The sequence below is a fragment of the Dermacentor andersoni genome, chromosome 2, assembly GCF_023375885.2.
Source record: "Dermacentor andersoni chromosome 2, qqDerAnde1_hic_scaffold, whole genome shotgun sequence".
In the NCBI taxonomy this organism is placed as follows: domain Eukaryota; kingdom Metazoa; phylum Arthropoda; class Arachnida; order Ixodida; family Ixodidae; genus Dermacentor; species Dermacentor andersoni.
This window is the reverse complement of record NC_092815.1, coordinates 158,701,998-158,716,776: the sequence shown is the minus strand read 5'-3', so window position 1 is coordinate 158,716,776 and position 14,779 is coordinate 158,701,998. Positions and strand designations below refer to the sequence as shown.

The 14,779-nt window shown below is 41.2% G+C and overlaps 1 protein-coding gene across 2 annotated transcripts in view; it reads right to left on the bottom strand.

Moving 5' to 3' along the window:
• Positions 1-14,779, bottom strand: part of LOC129387276 (uncharacterized) — a 50,603-nt gene that overhangs the window by 11,973 nt on the left and 23,851 nt on the right. The gene's annotated exons all lie outside the window — the stretch shown is intronic.

Genomic DNA, 14,779 nt, shown 5'->3' with positions numbered 1-14,779 from the left:
GTATCTCCCCCCTCCACTGGGCTTAGCTGCTGCGCGTACCTGCCGGCCTTGGTGGCCACTGCTGTTTCCTGGTCTTTGGTCGTGCAGCACGTCGGTGGCATGCGGTGTTGGCACCGCAGGCTGCTGCTGCTTGCTATCTCGGGCCCAATGTAGCTCTAGGGTGCATCACTTGCAGCGTAAAACTCGAAGGACTGCTCAGTGGCGTTCAATTGGGCATTAATGCTTTCGCAATCACAACTGAGATAAGACATGCTTAGCTGTCCTCATATGTTTTTCTTTAGTTGCCAAGTGGACGCATCATTGTTCACCATTCACAGTCTTCAATCTGTCGTCATCATTGCATTGTCATTTCAAATTAGTTGTAATATCACGCCGTTGGATGCTGCCGCCTTCACGCTGTGTTGTAGATACGCAGTCATTGCCATGCATGCACTCATCATCCCAAAGTCGTTATGCCTCAATCGTGATGACTCTAGAATTGTCATCCCATCGTCGATCATGCCATCGTTGTCACTGCATCAGCATCATACTGTTGTCGGCATTCGACAGATGCATTACACAGATTAGCATTACCTTTTCAGCTTCTAGAACAGAATGCACGTGGTGATCTGCCGCAGTAATATTATGAGAGACACTTGGGCGGAACAATTGCCAAGCCTCCCTAACATCATTTATTTCAATCTCCATAATAATCCTAAATTGTGTCACAAAACTTCTACAACAAATGTCAACATGGTTGCCATAAGACCTTGTCTCGCATGAAAAACTTAACTATATTGTCATGTTCACTAACTTGATCTCCTCCATTGAACTTAGTTCTTGCGTTGAATGGATGCTTCTAGCGTTTTAAATTCTGCTACTTTGTGCCACTGCCTCCTTCTCCTGAATAAGGTAACTTAATATTGATCCATATGCAATTACTAAAATTCACTGAATGCTTTCTTCATGACTAAACACAATTTGTATGTTAACAGCTCCAATTCACAAATCTGTCTTTTGTCACTTCTGGCATGCCACAATGCTGAGTGTTTAGGCCCTTGATTTTTCTCATCTTAGATCTCGCAAAGAACTTAACGTAGAAAACTAAACTTTCTGTTGATGACTGTGTATTTTGTCGTGAAACAACCAAACTCTGGCAGGTCCGTTTCTGTTCAAACAGACTAAACAAATGGCCCACTGAGTAAAAAAGCCAGCGTCTGTCGTCTCAGCGAAATGGAACCTCAAATCCCATTGGTTGTGACCACATTGCGAGCGTGCCTCTACAGAGCAGAGCGGGTGAAAGGGTACATCTGCCATCACTCTAGTGCGCCAGGTGTTGCGTGAGGGGAGAGGGCGCCGCCGCAATGCCACGTCATCCTTGCTCTCGCAAGCCGGCGCCCAGTCCATATCCCCCCCTCCCACTGGGCTTAGCTGCTGCACGTGCCCAGTGGGGCAATGTCTCCACTAATGTCTCTTCGGAGTGCCATCACTAGTTTAAAACCTAATATCAGTACCCTAGCAAAAAAAACTGATAGAACTTTCTACAAGTCTCTTAGGAATATGTATAGGTTGTATGGGTCCTTCTAAGAGTGATATATATTCCTACCTGACCCATAGAACTCTTTACCAGACTGGCAGGCAGCAGATAGATCTCACTGTGCTGCCTACAAGACCAAATAGCATGATGTATCAGTCTTTTAAACCCAGATAGAGATCATCATATGACATACAGGAATCTGATTGAGGCACTGATAAAGCATGTTAGAAATAGCACACATGCCGGTGCCCACACGCCTGAAGAGACGTTTTTAAAATGAACTGAATATACAACCCTGAATGCATTGCCTGCCACGTGAACAGATTAACAAACACAGTTGGGATATTAGAGTATCAAATAAAAATGAAGCGTGTAAACTGTGCAATTATCAAAACTTTTTAGAGCTTGTATGCACATATATTATCGTAAACATGTTTCAACATAAATTAAAGCACACGTTTTCAAAGCACAGCAGCGTTACTTAGCCTGTGAAACTACATTGGGGAAGTTGCATGAGAAAAGTATCAGTCCATCTTTGTAGCAGGTGTGCTCCAGTTCTTTTAATACAAAATTACATTTACAAATTTTGCGAGACGGATGTGCAACATTTAATGCATATCCAAAACAGGATTATTGTCATCATCATCATCATCATATTTATGTCCACTGCAGGACGAACGCCTCTCCCTTCGATCTCTAATTACCTCTGTCCTGCGCCAACCGATTCCAACTAGCACCCGCAAATTTCCTATTTTTGGCGCACCATCTAGACTTCTGCCATCCTCTACTGCACTTCCCTTCTCTTGGTACCCATTCTGTCACCTTAATGGTCCAACTGTTATCTAATCTGCGCATTACATGACCTGCCCAGCGCCATTTTTTTCTCTTAATGTCTATTAGAATATCATCTATACCCGTTTGCTCTGTTGTCCAAACTGCTCTCTTCCTGTCTCTTAAAGTTATACTTAGCATTCTTCGTTCCATCACTCTTTGCATGGTCCTTAACTTGTTCTCAAGCTTCTTTGTCAGTCTCCAAATCTCTGCGCCATATGTCAGCACCCGTAAAATGCACTGATTGTATACTTTCCTTTTCAATGATAATGGTAAGCTCCCAGTCAGGAGCTCACAATGTCTGCCGTATGCGATCCAGCCCATTTTTATTCTTCTGTGAATTTCCTTCTCATGGTCAGGGTTTCCTGTGATTAGTTGACCTGGGTAGACGTACACCTTCACAGACTCTAGAGGCTGACTAGCGATCTGGAACTCTTGTTCCTTTGCCTGGTTATTTATCCTTATCTTTGTCTTCTGCATATTAATCTTCAGCCCCACTCTTACACTCTCCCTGTTAAGGTCCTCAATCATTTGTTGTAACTCGTCCACAGTGTTGCTGAATAGAACAATGTCATCGGCAAACCGAATGTTGCTAAGGTGTTCGCCGTCGATCCCTACTCCTAAACCTTCCCAGTTTAATAGCTTGAATACTTCTTCCAAGCACGCAGTGAATAGCATTGCAGAGATTGTGTCTACTTGTCTGACTGCTTTCTTCATAGGTATCTTCCTACTGTTGTAATAAAGTTTATTTACAAAAGCAAAACAAAGCACTTTCTAGACTGTGGATACTAACTGTAGCTCTAACATGTCAGGCTGAGTTTGTGAATGCCATAAATTAGACACTACCAACGTGATTTCATTAAAGCTACTTTCTGGGCTAGTTGGTGCATACTTGATTTGAAAATTATGACAACGCTAATGCATCCATCCACAAAGGAACAAGGACAAGACACAAGCAACATGACTACAAACATGACTAGGGTTTATTTTACACTCCATTATCTAAAGAATAAGCAAGCAACTTTAGCCACATTTAAACAAGCACATAAGAGGAAGAACACAGACTGAAGTACCAACTTCACCATGCCCATTTGTGCTCACAGATGCTGGATAGAACGCCAGGTCTAATTGGCACATGCTTTTATCATATTACAACTTCATATGAAGCTATTTTCTTTAAACTATGCACTTTTGCATTCATCCCAAAAGTGTTGTGATATGTGACAGAACACAAGTGAGCTTGTGCAAAAAGAACAAACTGGCATGGCACACTGACAGGAAGCAAGGAAACAGGACAAGCATCGCTATTGGTACAAGATCTACAGCAATATATCAGAACATGACAATACAGCAATATTATTTAAGCAAAAGTGAGTACAGATCTGAGAATTTATTCAAGTAAGAACATGGATTTACCATTTTTAAAACCACATATTCATGAACAAAAACAGCTAAACATCAGTGCACATATTGCAAAATCACAAGACACAATTCTTCACTGGGTGCTAGTTCAACCACCGCACGTCGAAATGTGTAAAAGTAGTTTAACCTGTGTAGCTTTCCGCACGCGACAGCAAAGAAGACTATCAGAACAGGCTTCATATATAGTGTTTGGAGTCTTTGATTCAAACCGCAATACACTGTTAAAATAAAATTTCAGAGTTTGCTTGCTTCATTCAGAAAAAAGATAGTGTCTTAGTCATGCCGCCACAGTTAACGGATTAACTTGCACCAGCTACATTGAGTCAAAGGAGAAAATAAAGTGAGGAAGACAGATGCATGGTGTGAAAATGTTGCTGTTGTATCAAGTAGCATAACTGCTCACTTAACATTCAGCTGCTTTCTATGCCTCTGCATACAGACTGAGAAGCTTTACCTCTTCACCATCTGCTAGTGAAGCACTGTTTGTTCACTGTGATCACCCACTCAAGGCAGTCACGTGATTAAGGAGGGCCCTTCGCTACATGTAAGGACACCGACCCGAAACTGTGCATAAGTCCTGTAAAATATTGTCATGTTTTGGCTACTGCAACTGTTCATCAGCAGCTGCATCACTACTGGCAACATGCAGACCATGCAATTCCCCAAGCACTTAATCAACAAGAGTACAATAATGAACAGTGGCAAATTGGGCTAGCTGGTTCATTAGGAAAACAAGAAGCTATCGCAAGAAAAAATAAACACTCTAGAATTTTGATGGCTCTGGCTTGTGTAATATATTCAAACATCAAAAAGCTGATTATTACAGAACGCCATAAAGCGTGGTGCAGTGTTACCAACTGTTGTTTTTTTAAAGCTATAACCTGTTATTACCAGACATTCATGTACCATGGCTGAAGACATACTGTTCATCGTTGCCATGGCTTGAGCACGGGAATATTTTTCATTTAAAAATATTGTTGTCTATTTCTAAAAACATATAAAGGCGCATAACTTCGCTGGGTGTTACGTAAACTGGTAACTCCTCTCTTCTGACGCAGACTGAAAGGTGCTTTGCATGGAGAATTTCAACAGGAAATAGTTTCTTGCATTTAAGAATTATACAAGAATTCGCTCCAGTAAGAATTCTACAAATGAGAGAAAACGCACCTGAGAAGCTGACAAATGCACTGTTTTTAGTCTTTATAGTTCAAGTGTACTGGAGAGAGTGGAATGTTTGTTGGTTGATGACCATTCGGTAATATTCAGTGACACTTGTTGAGTCACCGCCACGGTTGTGGACTACAGCCTGTTTTTCACTTTCATCCATGTTCAAGAACAGCTTTCCAGTGCCTAACAAAACTGTCTGCTGACCAGCTCTCCTCTCCTGTACACCAAAAAAAACTCACTGCTTCTGGTGAAAGATTTAAACTAGCTTTAGCTGCCTGTAACTTTTGAGCAAGTACATAACATTCCAATATTTGTAAAGGAACATCATTAGCTCCGCGTACCAATTTCACAAGAAGTTCATTTCCGCCTTCAAATACAAATGAAGAATGCGACCAATGAGGTCTATAGTTTAGCCGCACTTTTAAGAAGATGCAGGATTTGGTGTACATTATATGTCATTGCACCCAATCCATACAAAGACTGTGCTCTCACAACAAACTCCGAGAGAAGATCAGATGATCTCATTATGGTCATCTGAAGTGACGGTGTCCAGTAGAAGTATATAGACACCCTCCACAAGCAAACTGGAATGTCTGACGTACTTATCCGGCAAAAAGCCATGAAGGCATGGTAATGAATAATGAAGAACCCACCACTTCCATTCACTAGCTTTCCAGATTGTGAAGTCTGATAATCTTCGTGGTGTACGTGTGAACCAATTCGGTGGCTTGACTGCCAATAACCTCCTGTTTAAAGAGGCTAAACTTTGTTGTGAACCAATGTAAACATCTTTTCTCTTTTAAATGTGATCACATTTTTATTCTTTTTAAGCTGTTGTATGGTGTATAGTTGTTCCAACAATCTTTCCTTTCTGAATCCTGGGCTTCATATTTGATTTGTATGTATTGTCTTTTGTGATAATATAAATGCATTATTTCTGACTCATTTTTTGGGCAAATGAGGAAGCTTGCTTCTCCTTGAAGCACATTACACCTATACAACACATATAGATACTGATAGACTATAGATCTGGCAAACTAATATGAATACATTATTACACTAATAAAAAAAATACACTAGTAGACTGGTACAAGCAGAATAGCACAAATACGTCCAGAATAGAACTAAAAGTAATTTTATCAGTGTATCAGTTGTATCGTTTCATAATGCAATAGAAAAAAAACTGATATAATTTTTATTAGGTTGCCCTATCAGATTTTTTGCTAGTGATCTTTCAGTGTAAATGCATATCAACTTTTTGACTAATGCTAATAACTGAACACATGGCTTTTTGTGCTGCAAGTTTTCTTGGACTCCTGCTTCCCTTAAACTTATACTGTATAATATTAAAAAAATTAAATTATGAAGTTTTACGTGCCAAAACCACTTTCTGATTATGTGGCACGCCGTAGTGGAGGACTCCGGAAATTTCGAGCACCTGGGGTTCTTTAACGTGCACCTAAATCTAAGTACACGGGTGTTTTCGCATTTCGCCCCCATCGAAATGCGGCCGCCGTGGCCGGGATTTGATCCCGCGACCTCGTGCTCAGCAGCCCAACACCATAGCCACTGAGCAACCACGGCGGGTTACTGTATAATATGCTTGTAAGATCAAAACTGGAGTATGCTTCATCAATCCGGGATACACCGACAAAAAACACAACTCTCTTATTTAGTTGAAGCCATACAAAACCAACCTGTAAATTTCATTGTAGCTGCTTATTTCCATACCACAAGCATATCAACAATTAAAACTTGCCTTGATTGGCCAGGCTTGTCAACAAAAAAACTTACCCATTTATTTCACAAATTCTCAATTGAAACATATGTTATTACCTCCTTGTATCTCATTGAGAATGAACTACAACCTCAAGGTACAGGTGCCAACTTGCCAAACCAATCTTTAATATTCCTGTAAAAGGCAGCCACAGAACACACACACGCACACACGTATATATCAATGAGCTACAAGGAGATAATAAAAACATGTTTCAATTTAGAATTTGTGAAATAAACAGGTAAGTTTTCTTGTTGCCTAGCCAATCAAGGCAACCTTTAATTGTTAATATGCTTGCGGTATGGAAATAAGCAGCTACAATAAAATGTACAGGTTGGTTTTGTATGGCTTCAACTAAATATGAGAGTTGTATCTTTTGTAGGTATATCCCGGATTGATGAAGCATACTCCAGTTTTGATCTTACAAGCATATTATACAGTATAAGTTTAAGGGAAGCAGGAGTCCAAGAAAACTTGCAGCACAAAAAGCCATGTGTTCAGTTATTAGCATTACTCAAAAAGTTGATATGCATTTGCATTGAAAGATTATTAGTAATATGAATACCTATGTACAAGGTGCTTAATAAGAGCAGGGTGTTTAATTTTGTAGGTAAATGTGTTAAAAGGACTAGTCATGATGTGAAAATCTCTTCATTTTACTTTTACCACCCTACCTTACCACCATTTTACCTTTACACACACACACACACACACACACACACACGCACACACACACACACGCACACGCACACACCATGGCATCCATTCCGTAACTCTAATGGTCCATACGATAGAAAATACAATAGAAAATTGGGCAAGTTGTTGAAGCTTCATGGCAGCTACTGCATGACAGATGCCGACAAAAGTAATAGAACGGGATAGGATACAGCACTATCAAATGAAGTTTATTGAAAGAAAACAACCAATATATAACACACATCACGTGACCAACACCCGGCCCCCTAGCATATGCAGAAACATACCAAAACAACCTTCACATCACCAAATGCACATGTTTTGACGGCAACACACATGTCACGGCTGATTAATCAACGTAAAAAAACAATTACTAAGGCACAATGCAACTCAGTGGCTTTACTTAAGATCTAACACGGCAACCTTGCTATCTTGCAGCGAGATGGATGGCTGGCTAACACATAGTCCGCGCCTGTCTTGTGTGTTCCTTCCTTGTCCCTTGTTTTTCAGTGCGGTTACATGATGCATTCCATTAACGACCACCAACTAGCCCGCTTATCCCTGTTAAATAACACATAGTGAGCCTTTCTTTCTAATGTGATAAGCCTCCATTATATCATGTGAGAGCTTTTCACAGTGTGTGAACAGCAGAATAGTACTTTCAAAAACTGCATGATGCCCAATGCTGCAACAATGCACAGAAAGGTGTGGATGCGCAAAAACCCTTAAAAAAACTATGGTACTTCCTTAGTTGAATGTTTAAGCACCTTCCAGTCTGACTGATATATATTTTGTAGGCTTCAAGAAAAAGGAATCGAATAAACAACATTTCGTGTGCAAGAGACAAACTGTATGCTATATTTCACTTTGCAGTCCTCCCTGCTCAGACACCCGTTGTGAAGAATGTGCTTGTTTATTGCTTCACATATTCCCTTCAGCTTATCTTTAAATGAAAACCAAATCCTCTCCTGGAACTTGGAAGCCACCTTTTTCTGCCTGTGCGACAATTAATAGAGGGGATAATGGCAACTTTGATCCACTCTTGCTCCTTAAGCTTCTTCCACACTGGTTTCACCTTAAATTCCTTAATTAACGTGTTTCAAGATAAAAAAACCACTGAAACTGAATAACCTGCCTCATTAAGCCTTGTCACCAAATTCCTTACACTTTCAAGGATAAGGTGAGGATAGCTCTTGGTTGGGGCATCTCTAATTGTGTGAGTGGCAATACTGTACTTCATAAGTTTTGAATGGCTAGACCTATAATCAAGAAGGGGCTTAGAAGTTCTCGACTGATATCCCCAGCATACGTGATCCCACATAAAAGTAAGCCTGATATAAGAAGTTGCAGCACATTTTTTTTCTGGAACTTCTAAAGTGAAGTTGAAACTTTGCTATTGTTCTCTAAATAGCTTCAGTACTTCGATGACAGCTCTGCGAAAGTTATCATTTGCTCATGAAAAACAAATAATCATCCACGTATTGGAAAATTTTAAGAGTAAGCCCACTCAGGTTTTGATTATTTTCTGGTCAACATAACTTAAAATATTACTGAGCACTGGTGCAACACCGGAACCTATGCAGATGCCAGCATTCTGGACACATATTTTACCTTCCCACCAGACCAAAATTGACCTTAAATAGAAATCAAGAAGCTCCAGAAAGTTTGCAACAAGAATTTTACACCTTTCAGCAAATTCCAGCTAACCTGTTTGATTGTGTATGCAATCCTTAACAAACTGCAAGAGATGCACCTGCGGCAAAGAATTGTATAGATCTTCTGCACCTATACTAAAGCCTGTCCATTTTCCCAGATTATGCTCCTGCAGGAAGTGTACAACAGTCTGAGAGCTGGCAGCAAGAAATTGGTCGTTGATTCCCAGCCTGTCAAGGTGTGTCTGCAGAAATTCTGAAACATGAAGCCGTGATTTATATTCCGACAAAATGGTTCTGAAACGGATTCCCTAAGCTTGTGTGTTTTGCACTGAAGAAGGCGCATAAAAGAAAACCTTTTTCTACCTTAAGATCATTTGAGACTGTTGTCAAACTAAACTGATTCAACTTTGTGACAGCTCAACATTTTGTCAGCTATATTGGTATAAATTTCATTAAAATTTATGTCAGTGGCTGACACACCCTCCTCCGAAAAAGTGCTTTCCAACATGACAACACAATGCCCTGTTTTGTCTCCAAGAAACCTCCAAGTTTCTGCCCCATACGTTAGCACAGGTAGAAGGCAATGATTCTATGCTTGATCGTACACAATTATATATATATATATATATATATATATATATATATATATATATATATATACTTTGTATTCACCATCCAGGGCCAGGGAACAAGAGAAGCCAGACACCACTGACCAATTTCTGACTAAAAGAATTAATTTTTGACCTTATACATCTTGTTTTTACTGTACATGTCCCTCACCTCCATCCAGGTTCCCAACATTTATATCTAAAAACTTGTCTATCACCACATACAGGGTCTGTCCTGAAAGTAATGTCAGTAAATTTATTGTGATGTGACTGTATGTCAGAGCGGTCTAACTGGTTGAAACTAGTAGTGACAGAATCCATCTAAGCACCATGTCGCGCACCACACATCACACAGCGGTCCGTCACTCACTGTGCTCCGAACATCGGAGAGTGTTGGACGGGCCTGTCCGTGAGAGCTGTTTTTTATTCTTGTGCAAGTGAAAATGCAGCGCTCATTAGAACAAAGATTTGCGATCAAGTTTTGTGTGAAACTTGGCAATACCACTGCGGAAACTGTTACTATGCTCAAGACTGCTTATAAAGAACATGCCCTGTCAGATCGGCAAGTGTTTCGGTGGCACAAGGCCTTTTGGAAGGCCGGGAAGGGGGCGACGACAAGGACTGCGCTGGATGGCCATCCACGACCACTACGACTGACAATGTGACACGAGCGAGGGAATTGTTGAACTCAGACCAATGATTAAGTGTTCGTTTAATGGCCGACATGTCAAACGTTCCGAAAACTCAAGTTCATGAAATTGTTACAAACGATATTGGCAGGCAGAAGGCGTGCACAAAAATGGTTCCAAAAGTGCTAATTGAAAACGAAAAGTCACGCCGAGTTGAAACGTGCCAAGAAAATCTCAACATGTGCAAACGTGAGCGAAAATTTTTGGACGTCATTACAGAAGACGAGACTTGGGTATTTGAATATGACCTGGAGACCAAAAGGCAATCATCTGAGTGGCACATACACTCGTCCCCTCCCCAGAAGAAAGCCAGGATGAGCAAATCAAAGATCAAGATCATGCTCATCGTTGTTTTTTTACATCCACGGACTGGTTCATCATGAGTTTGAAGAACCTGGAACCACTGTGAACTCCAAATTTTATGTGGATGTCCTCGAAAGACTGAAACGCAGGGTTCAAAACATCCGGCCGGACATTGCACACAACTGAAAGTTGCACCACGATAATGTGCTGGCCCACAGTGCCTTCATCGTCACCGACTACCTGGTTAAAGCAGGGGTGCCAACGATCCCCCAGCCCCCGTACAGCCCGGGCTTGGCTCCCCCCCCGACCTTTTTCTGTTTCCATGGCTCAAAACACCCCTGAAAGGCAATCATTTTGGGACAGCGGACGTGATCAAAGCAGCTAGCACCACAGCATTAAAGGCCATTCTGAAGGAGGACTACCGCAACGCATTCGAGAGCTGCAAGTCTCGCTGGAGCCGATGTATTGACGCAAAAGGAGAGTATTTTGAAGATTTTTAAACTTTTTGTAACAACAAATTCAATAAATTATTTTTAATCGCCTTAGTGACACTACTCTCAGGACAGACCCTGTACATGCACCTTGAAGGTATGTATGTGGAAAGCATTTCAACCTATGCTTGCTTTTCTGGCATGGAATAAAACGGCCTTTTGTCTCTAAACCACTTACTTTTAAACTATTCCATTTGGTTCATTTTTCTAACTTCTGAAGAGTTGCATTCACAACTTTCATAGTTAATCGGCTCCATTTTCATTCTTGCTTCCTAAAATATGCCCTCCTGTCATGCATAATTTGGAAGGCCTTCTGTTAGCAATGGGTATTGTATTTCAAGACTATCAGTGCAATGTTGCATGAAGAAACCTATTCTTGGAGTGAATTATTGTTCAGCTTGATATCATGATACTGCTGCATGGTTGTTATTTAACTCTGCAAGAGAATGGTCCTGCCATCCTACCAAGAGTGCGTTTCATGGGTATTACTCTCTTTCTTTTGACATTAGTTTATGAGGCTCACAGATATGTATCTGTGTCAACAATAACACCTGACATCTAATTTTGTGCAACTTGCACTACATTTAATCAGATAAAAGTTGCATGTTTTGTCTCTTGGACCAGTCTGCTCAGTGGTAGGAGGTCGAGACCACAAATGAGAATGGCTGGCCAAGATCTGTGGTGAATGTCCCGTGTTATGCATCTGACAAGATTTCATGGTGGCAAGAAGACATGTCAGACATGATGTGATCTTTCTAGTTATTGTGCACAGAGTTATCAGCATGATAATATCCTTAATGCTATAAAGAGTACCTCTAGCAAGCAGTCTATATGCTTATGCCTTTTTGTTGCTTATGGCAACAAAATCCAACATCCTTTGAAACATGCTCACTTGCTGTCTGATGCACAAAATGAAGAGCGCTGCCTTCTCTAAATTTATTAGCAACAAGAAAGCCACTCTGAAAGCAATTATATACATACACAGCAACACACACTAAAACCTACAAATGAGAGAAAAAACACAAACTAGGCTAACAATAAAAGAAACCTGACACCCAACAAGTGTTACATGTTACTCAAGTATGCACATTCAACCTGAGTTAGAGAGATAGATGGTCGACTCCCGCACTCCTGTGCATGCAGTGGATATGTTAAGCCTCAGCTACTCTTTCTATATAACTATCCCCATGTTTGTGAAATCTGGTGTACAACTGCAAGAACAATGATGGCTTGACAGGTGGTTCACCTTTCAATGAGTTCTATAAGGAGGATGCATCAACTCTTCCAGCCAATGTACACATTACCACATGAAAGCAGCAGCTTATAAACAGCACAAATTATATATTTGCCACGTGTTATTAAATTTACATCATTAAAGTACATTAGAATTGGTGCTAAGGCTGGTGCACAATATATGCATATACTTTAAACAATCATAAATAATGCAGGAGCTTGGAATATGATTGACTATTCTCGGAACTGCTTTGATAATACAAAAGTCAAGGCTTTGTTTTTGGAATCACCCACTCCAATTCGTTTTCTTTTTTTTTTCCAATTGAAGCATTGGCAAGGTTTGTGCCATGCGTTTCGACTGTGATTCTTCCTTGTTTGCGCACGGCCATGATCATAATACAAGAAAATCGCCTCAGTAACGCAGTGGTCGCTGCCTAGTTTTTCATACACTTTACCGCAATACATTACGTATGCTTCACCGCATAACATGACTGTATTGCGGCAAAGCTGCTTTTATGGAACTGACATTATGTAACGGATCTCTTGTTCTTCTGCTGCTTGCATGAGCATAAGCTCGAAAAACCACAAAATACAGACTTTGTTGCTGCTGGTTGATTTCTAGCTAACATTTCGAGACGTCCACGTTGTTTACAAAAAATTCGGTGAAGTTTCTCGCGCTCGGACGCGCTTCAAAAGGCAGCGTGACCACCTATAATTAAGGCAGTCATAAGCGCCAATGAAATCCACACAAGGTACATCAACTTCCACAAAGCTACTGCGCAACGCCATCAACAACTGGCACAGGGGCCACCCAGGAGCTGGCAAACGCTGCGATGACATCCACACAAACCACGTCGCTTTCCACAAAGCGATTGGGCAACACGATCAGTCACAGGCACAGGTGAAGTCCGCAAAACACTACATGGGCAGAACTACTACGGCCATACTCAATGACTTCGCCACAAGCTCTCACATTTAACGACATCCAACAGCTAAAATCGCTTCTCCACAGCCACGGACACAAGCGAAGACCGCACCATACCGCACGGGCAGAACGGAAGCACCGATTCAGGGCTCTCGTCGCGTTCATCACTTTAGCGCCACCTATTTAAAAATAATATACGGAGCCAAGCCAAACCATTATTTAGCATCTATTTGGGTGAACCTAACGCTTTCGGGCCCTAAGCGTTCGAACGACCAGGGCACTATAACGCTTACCCCCCCTTTCCACTCGGTCGACCGGGTCGCAGGAACGGCGGCCCATTATTATCCCTATGCGCGAATTGAGTAAAAATAATAGTTCTCCATAAAAACTACTCAAATCCGACGCACACTTTGGAATCTATGTGAACCGAAGTTTTCATGAAGTGGTTAATCAGATGTTATAAATTTCACCATCTTTTCAATTCGCCATCCTGTCAGACGTGGTTGGCTCTTACGGCTGCTAGGGCCTCTCTGATTGGCTGAATAAGCCAACGCGGTGGAATTCCGCGACATCGCCAAAGCGTACACTGCCCGAAATAGTACTCCGTGAAGCCACCTTGGTTTTACGCCAAGGATGCGCATTTCTTGAGAACGTTCTGAGAAGGTCCACTTTTCAAGTTCTACCTACGGGGCCTTGCAGTGAATCCTGAACACAGAGCTTCCGTGCGTGAAAAGAATTGTATAAAATCCGTTGCAAGCATTGTCTCAGTTCGTGTTCGAAAGTACAACGTTTTGCTTTCATGAGAACGGCGGAAACGTGGAATACACTACAGACATCATTGTGCACGTTAACGCCCGCGAACCTTTGTATTTTTTGTATTACTGTGCAGTCGTACTAAATTAAACACGCATAAAGGAGCCAAACATGCATTTATAAGCATAAAGGTTACAAGCTGTAAAGAACACGCATTTGCTCGATCTGAATATCAGGAAATATCGCTCATCGAAAGAAAATAACTCGACCCAACCGTAACTCATATTACTATTGAAGCATGAACAAAAAAAGCTGTACCTCCATGGCTGCAGCTGTTGAACAATATCTGCTATTACAGGAGGACACAGAATTGTGCAAGCGCTCACTTCAAATGCGTTCATTGCAGTGAAGTCAGGGGTTACGTCAATCATGATTTACCAATATATTCAATCTAACTAGTGTGAAATTTTCTGCGTTGCTGGAGCTAAAAAAAGAAACCTTCACAGAAAATTAACTTCAAGAAACCGGCATCCACTCCTCGCCTTGCTGCAGATGTGGCTACCTATTGGTAAAGAAATATGTTGCCACATTTATGCGTACGCCCAAGATAATATTGCCATAATTGCCTGAGAAGCCATCGTTAAACCGCGATGGTCTATTTAAAGGGGCCCTCAACCACTTTCAGTAGAAGAGGGGAAACCCATTTGAAGTGA